This window comes from Eublepharis macularius, chromosome 1 (genome assembly GCF_028583425.1).
Source record: "Eublepharis macularius isolate TG4126 chromosome 1, MPM_Emac_v1.0, whole genome shotgun sequence".
NCBI classification, from domain to species: Eukaryota; Metazoa; Chordata; class Lepidosauria; order Squamata; family Eublepharidae; genus Eublepharis; species Eublepharis macularius.
This window is the reverse complement of record NC_072790.1, coordinates 12,488,551-12,496,191: the sequence shown is the minus strand read 5'-3', so window position 1 is coordinate 12,496,191 and position 7,641 is coordinate 12,488,551. Positions and strand designations below refer to the sequence as shown.

The 7,641-nt window shown below is 41.1% G+C and overlaps 1 long non-coding RNA gene across 1 annotated transcript; it reads left to right on the top strand.

Annotated features, from left to right (window-relative positions):
• Positions 1 to 2,274: 2,274 nt before the first annotated feature.
• LOC129341065 (uncharacterized) lies at positions 2,275 to 7,452 on the top strand. Its single transcript, XR_008598087.1, has 3 exons — positions 2,275 to 2,343; positions 7,237 to 7,265; positions 7,354 to 7,452. It is a non-coding gene; the product is annotated as an uncharacterized LOC129341065 (long non-coding RNA).
• Positions 7,453 to 7,641: the final 189 nt, after the last annotated feature.

Below are 7,641 nucleotides of genomic sequence, written 5' to 3'. Positions count from 1 at the left end.
GAACTGGTATACCAGGGGGTGTAAAAAAGCATGCCTGTCAGCTAAATAAATTGATGATTAGGCTTAATAGGAAATGTTCGTAAAGGTTTTGTAACACCTGAGTGTTCAGGTCTATTTTGCTGCATTTGTTTATATATAACCCAACCTTGAGATTCAGGAACCATTATCTGCCTAAAATTGTTTTTGTGTATATAAAATATAGTGTGGTCACTTGACTACTTAATCTTCCATTGAAAAATTGTTTTCAGATGTGTCATTTTTTCTCTCCATCTTTCTCTTTTTCTTGCCTCCTAAAGTGTGGCAACTTTGCCATCCTCATGGATTTCCGTGTTTGTTTGTTTATTACATTTCTAGACTGCCTTCCCCGTCAGACGAGCTCAGGGCGGTGTAACATACAATTTATAACATCCAGTTTAAAACAATAAAAACATTATAAATAAACATTTAAAAACATTATCCATGTGCAATAAAATTTCTCAGATGGCGGATATAAGAATGCAGGGCTCATTTCGAGGGGGAATATACAGGAACGCAGTTCTGGCAGTTCCCTAAAGAGGTCACATGACAGGTGGCCCTGCCCACCTGACTCTTTGCCAGTTTGGGCTGGATTGGGCCAAAACAGCCCGGATTAGGCCTCTGACGGGTGTTGGATCACTCTCCTCCTCAGCAGCGGCCCGATCCTGACCATTTTGGGCCCCTCTTCGACCATTTTAAGCCCCCTTTTGCCATTTTGGGCCCAATTTCGGCCCTGAACAGCCAGGATTGGGTCCAAAACAGCCAGGATAGATGATGTCAGGGGGTGTGGCATGTGCAAATTACTTATGCTAATGACACACTTCAGGTATGTCAAGGGGCATGGTATATGCTAATGAGTTATGCTAATGAGTTCCTCCAGCTTTTTTTCTACGAAATGACCCCTGTAAGTATGTGTCACACTTTATGAGCTCCTGCATGGGTGGTGGATGGTCTTCAGTGGTATGGCTGGCAAGAGGACAGCCTATCTCCCACCAAATACCTAGTGGAACATCTCCATCGTGCAGGCCCGGTGGAAGGATAACAAATCCCGCTGAGCCCTAGTTTCCTCAGACAGAGAGTTCCACCAGGTCGGAGCCAGGACTGAAAAGGCCCTGGCTCTGGTAGAGGCCAGACGGACCTCCCTGGGGCCAGGGACCGTCAGCAACTGCTTATTAGCGGATCTAAGTGACCTCCAAGGAACATATGGGGAGAGGCGGTCCTGAAGGTATGCTGGGCCCAGTCTGCATAGGGCTTTGTAGGTCAATACTAGAACCTTGAACTGGATCCAGTACTCAACTGGTAACCAGTGCATTTGATGGAGGATGGGTCTTATATGTGCCATGACTGGAGCTCTGGCAACCACTTGTGCAGCTGCATTCTGAACCAGCTGCAGTTTCCGGATCAAGCCCAAGGGAAGCCCTGCGTAGAGCGAGTTACAGTAGTCTAATCTGGAGGTGACGTGTTATGTTATGACACAAGACTCTAGTAAGGACACTTTGTGGTTCTCAAATCATAAAAGAGAGGTATGGCCAAATAATTTTCTGAGAGAAAAAACACTGAACCTATATTAGTTCATCCAGATTGTGAATGTATGTCAGATGATACCTCACCGGAATAAATTTTTGCAGCTCCAGTGTCTTAGCTGTGTTTACACTTTTGCAAATATTCTTCTGTAAACTGACATTATATGATGTTTTGAATTGATTAATCAGTCTTAAAAGTAATACTTTTGTACAGGGCTTTTTTTCTGGGAAAAGAGGTGGAAAACTCAGTGTTGGAATTCAGGACCACACAATGATGTCACTTTGGGTCAGCTGGAACAAGGGGGGAGTTTTTTAAAGTTTATATCGCCCTTGGCAAAAACGGTCACATGGCTGGTGGCCCCACCCCCTGATCTCCAGACAGAGTGGAGTTTAGATTGCCCTCCGTGCCGCCAAGCCACGTGACCATATTCAAGAGGTGCTGGAACTCCGTTCCACTGTGTTCCCACTGAAAAAAAGCCCTGCTTGTGTACATGTTTATGTGTACAAGTTTATGATTCTTCAGGTAGCCTGAACAGCATTGGTCCAGGCAGGGATGTGTGGCTGCAGAAAAGTTTATTTTCTGTGTTGACAAACCATTCTCTTCTGTTCTGGTTTGTTGATGGGAAGCTGCTGGGCCTTGTAGAATATATTCAGACCCTCTGAAAGGGAGTTCTGTTCCAGGGAGTCTGCATGCTGCTAAAAGACACAGTGGAATCGCGAGTGAAGCAGTACCTGAAAGCTTGTAAGCAACATGGCCCAAGGAAGCAAAGGGAATACGCTCAAGTGAATCCTTTGTCCCTGGAAGGTAAGGAATTTCTTATCAATTCCTTTTTATTACATCATTGATGTTCTTCTCATTCCATAGTGTGAAGTTTCACAATTAGAGAACTGAGGATTCTGGGAGTGCTCACCATTTTTAATATGTCCTGCTGGCAGTTGTTGGGTCAGGCCAATGTGGGCTCAGTTATGCTCAGCACATGCCCGAAAATTGGGTCAAGCCAGCATAAGGCGTCAAAGGAACCTACATGACATTGTCTAGATTTTTTGGTTTATTAAAATGAAATTATATTTAACAGAAAACAGTAGAAAATTTGGTAGAGGACAGAGGCCTGAGCAAAAACAGATTGTGCATTATTAATAAATTATACAGTCTTTAGACCAAAAGAAGGGATATATGTTAATATCCAAATAAATTTGCAAATTCAGACCAAATGTCAAGATATTTCACATTTGCTTCTTGTCTTTTTTTGACTGCAAGACGTATCATTGCTTCAATCCGTAATTCAATATAAGGGTTGTTTTTCAGTTTTGAAGAGTTATTTATTTAGCTTTTGCCAAAATCTCCAGACCTTTCGTCCTTTCAAGAGGTTCCAGTAAGAAGGAATCTACCCTAACGTTCTCCTAAGTGAATCCAGTGTGTGTTCTAGTTCAAAAGTAATTTGTCTATTAATTTCTAACCCAAATGGCACAATAATCAGACATACCTGTAGCATATTATTATTATTATTATTATTAGTAGTAGTAGTAGTAGTAGTAGTAGTAGTAGTAGTAGTAGTAGTAGTAGGAGATTATATTTATATTTATATTTATATTTATATTTATATTTATATTTATATTTATATTTATATTTATATTTATATTTATATTTATATTTATAGTCTGCCTTTCTCACTGAGATCCAAGGTGGATTACGCAGTGCTTACATCTCCAACAGCCAGTTAAGTCTTTTAACCTCAGTTTAAATAATTTACTAGGCATCTGTTCGCTGCCAAAAACGTATTAATCGTCTAAATAACATTGTTGAACATTACATACAGTTTTTCTTGCTGCCAGATTCCTTTTTGAGTTTGTATGTTCCATTTCATATTCCATTTTTGCTGAAGTTCCTCAATTGTAAGCTCATGATCATGTTTCAAACAGGCATATAAAGATCAGAGAGCTTTGGTTAACAATTCTTCAAATGTCAAAGAAGTCAGTGGGCTTAATCCAACCAGCTTGTCTGCTGATGAAAGAGAAGGAGGCATCCACTGGCCGCTCAAAACCTGTTCTGAGAATCATGGGAAAACCACGTGGGGCAAGAGCTGTAGTATTGGGTGAAAAAGCTGGCTGGATCTCCTATCCATGTCAGATCCAGTGTGGTGGCAGTCAGTTAATTGGAGATACTGCAAGTGGCTTGAGTTGGGAAGGTTGTAAGGTTTGATAACATCAGAATTGCATTGACCAGATGTTTGTGTCAGATTTCAGGTTAAAAACAAGGGTCCTTGTAGAGCCCATAGTGTGGGCAATTGCGCAGCAGGAAAGTGGGGTGAGATGAGAAAAGAGAGACAGATATCCTTATAAGCAACTATAATATGCCACACAAGCAGAGTACAGGGGTTGAGAGTTATTACTCTCTCCTCAGCTGTGTGACTTTGGGACAGTCCCAGCTCTTCCAGACCTCTTTCAACACCACCCACCTCGCAGGGTGATTGTTTTTGTGGGGATAATAATGACATACTTTGTAAACTGTTCTGAGTGGGCATTAAGTTGTCCTGAAGGACAGTATACAAATCAAATGTTGTTGTTGTTGTCATTATTACTGTGTGTTCGTCCAGATTCTTTAATTGGCTGGGGCTGAAAATTTTTCTAGAAGCCAATTAGAAGACAATTGTCAGGGTTAAAATGCTATGCGTTCTGTTTTTGTTTTAGATAACTTTTAGTGAATGATGACCAAAGGGTAAACTAGATTTGATGGCTTAAAAACCATCAACTTTTTAGCCACCCTGAGCCCATCTGTGGGGAGGGCAGGGTATAAACCGAATAAAATAAATAAATAAATAAATAAATAACTTTTTTAAAAATGCAGTTCTTGTGGTTAAAATTAAGAGATTAAGATCCAGTTGTACTTGCTGGTTAATCTTCACAAGTGGGAATCTGGTAATGCCATCCGGGGAGGGGAGATTTGCCCAGTTTAAGAGATTTTCGGAGAACGTGCCCTCTCCTTCCCTCTCCTTGTATACCATCTATCCTGGGGGAAAGAAAGAGGCAAAGAAAATACTCTGTTGATGTTGCATTTCTGTTGGAGTATGCCATGTTTTTTATTTCGTTTTCTTTTTTAAATGATGCATATGTTCTTGAGAGCAGTATTGAAACCATGTTTAAGAAAACATGTATTGGAAGCAACACCCAAGTCATTCCTGGTTTGAAAGCACCAAAAACGTGACTTACTTTACTCTATAACATGCCACATACATAGGGGCAGTGTGCATGAACACATGAGAATGTTTTATATTGAGTCAGATGACTGGTCTGTCAAGGACATGATGGTCTACTCTTAACGGGCAGCAGTTCTCCAAGGTTGCAGGTAGAAGTCTTTTGCTTCACTTAGATCCTGGTTCTTTCAACTGTGGGTACCGGGGATTGAACCTGAGACCTTCTGCAGACAGAGCTGTACCACTGAGTCCCAGTTAGGGTTACCAGCCTCCAGGTAGTGGCTGGAGATCTCCCGGAATTACAACTGGTCTCCAGGCCACAGACATCAGTTCACCTGGAGAAAATGGCTACATTGGGCAGTGGATTCTATGGAATTATGCCATGCCAAGGTCTTTCCCTTCCCAAACCCCACTTTCTTCAGGTTTCTCCAGGTTTCACCACCCAGATCTCCAGGAATTTCCCAACTTGGAGCTGGCAACCCTAGTCCCAGTCCTTTTCCCCAGATAGATAAGAGCAGTAACTGTGAAGTGCCAGGGCACTTATTTGGTTGTTTGACTCTTGAATCCTATTGGTGCATTTCCCAAAGGCATCCTACTTCAGGATGAATTTTGAGAATTCAACTGGCTTCGGAATTTTTTACAAAAAACTAAGAGAGAGAATTCAAGGGAGTGAGCTTTTCTATAGCTCCAAGCTTAGTGTTGAAATATCGAGCAAAGAAAGATAATTACGGGATTAGAAGTAATTCAAGCACTGAAAACAAAGGATAGGATATACTGGTAATGTGAAATATTTACATAATGATAAACCATGTGGAGTAATAAATTTTACAAGAATTGTATGATTCCTTTTAAAGAATTAAACCAGATTAAACAATCAAGTATGTCTTTCAGCACCTTCATGAAATTCTGGGACAAACCCTTCTGCTTTCCATTTAAAAACATAAACCTCCTCCCATGTGATTAGTTTCCCCAGATATTTCAGTTTACGTTTCAGCTGTACTTTAAAATATATATAATTTTATGACAGAGAAACAGTCTAAAATGTGAAGTGGAGGGGACTGAATTGTTTGAGAAAAGAGCATGGAAAAAGCATTCTGGCTTGGACTATCGGGGCAAACTCCTTTTGTGATCAGTGGGCCTCCTTAGGCCTGTCTTGTGGTTTTGGAGAAGACTGCTGAATTCTGAGCTATTCAAGTGGCAGATTTTGCTGGGAAGTGAACACCTGGCAGGCTACTGCAGATAACTCAGCAACTGAAAGGCATTTTTCCAGGCTCCCAGGTGAACGGTTTTTAATAGCCGTGCGAGACAACCACAGACTCTTACTGGCGTCCATGAAGATGCTTATGTCACCTGAATCATGGGGCCAAGCTACACATGACGAATGACACTTGAACGACAAGTGTATTTCTACCTGTTCACTTGCCCTCCACTCAATCCACTTGCCGTTCAAGTGTCATTCGTCATGTGTAGCTTGGCCCAAGGTAAACTTGTGTTATGGGGACACTAAGCAGAAAAGGTTCTAAATGATAATTCCTCTGCGTTCTGGAACCATGAAGTTTATCGAGCAAGTTAATTTACCTCAACCCTGAGCTCATGTCCATCACATTTTGGTTTCTGGCATGCTCTTCCTATTTGAAGAACTCTGTTAACCCCTCAAACCAGATTGCGACAACTTTCTCTGTCGATTTCTTGAGGGCATAAAGGTAAAGGTAAAGGTAGTCCCCTGTGCAAGCACTGAGTCATTACTGACCCATGGGAAGATGTCGCATCACAACATTTTCTTGGCAGACTTTTGTTACGGGGTGGTTTGCCATTGCCTTCCCCAGTCATCTACACTTTACCCTCAGGAAACTGGGTACTCATTTGACCAACCTCACAAGGATGGAAGGCTAAGTCAACCTTGAGTTGGCTAACTGAACCCAGCTTCTGCCAGGATCGAACTCAGTTTGTGAGCAGAGCTAGGGCTGCAGTACTGCCGCTTACCACTCTGCGCCATGGGGCTCTTCTCTCAAAGGCACGGCATTCTCTTTAGAGGGTGGACAGCATTTCCCTCGTGGTATAAATCTGTGTGTTGACATAATGCCTGACAACAAACATCTATATATTGTTTGAAGTTCAGGAGAGCCTTTTTAAAATTTATTTATTTTAAATTATGTTTTTTATAGTCCACCCTTCTCACTGATGCTGAAAGTGAATCTAGTGTTGTCAGCCTCCAGGTGGTCACACGAAACAAGCCTACCCAAATAAAGAACTAGAACAAAGAGTGGAAACCCACAATTTGGGGGGGAAATAACTGAAATTAACAATATTAGTTATGTTTATATAAAGTGTACAAGTGCTCAATAAATATAATTACAATAAATAGTATATTCCACAATAAACAGAGGTAATATCCCAATACAAAAATACATCTATATACACAAGTCTTCAATGAGACAGGCAACAGCCAGAAAGTCCAAATAAATAAGTCCAGCACCTATTGATATATGTTTTTGGCTTTTTTGTAGGCACATGGATACAAAGTGCTCCAAGTAAGGTATGTATAACTTCCACTGGTTAGTAAAGGATGGGCCAGAGTCTGCCATCTGGCCTGAATATTCACTGTTTCTTTTCTTTTGGTACAGGTGGATCCAGAAGAGTCAGGAAAAAATCCTGTTAAGAACCCGACAAGTGGCCGGCTGATTTACACTTGTTTCATACCATATTATTTCATCAGAAGTCCTCAGTCCATTCCACCAAAGATCTAAAAATTAAATGTACTACAATAAAGGAATTTGTACATTACAATCCAGTTTCAATGTAGTCTTAATAAATTACAGAATATACGTAATCACCAAACTCCTGTGTGTCTGTCTCGGCGCACCATAAACCAAGCCATGCACAAACACTCTCTCTTCGAAAGAGCTGTTAAA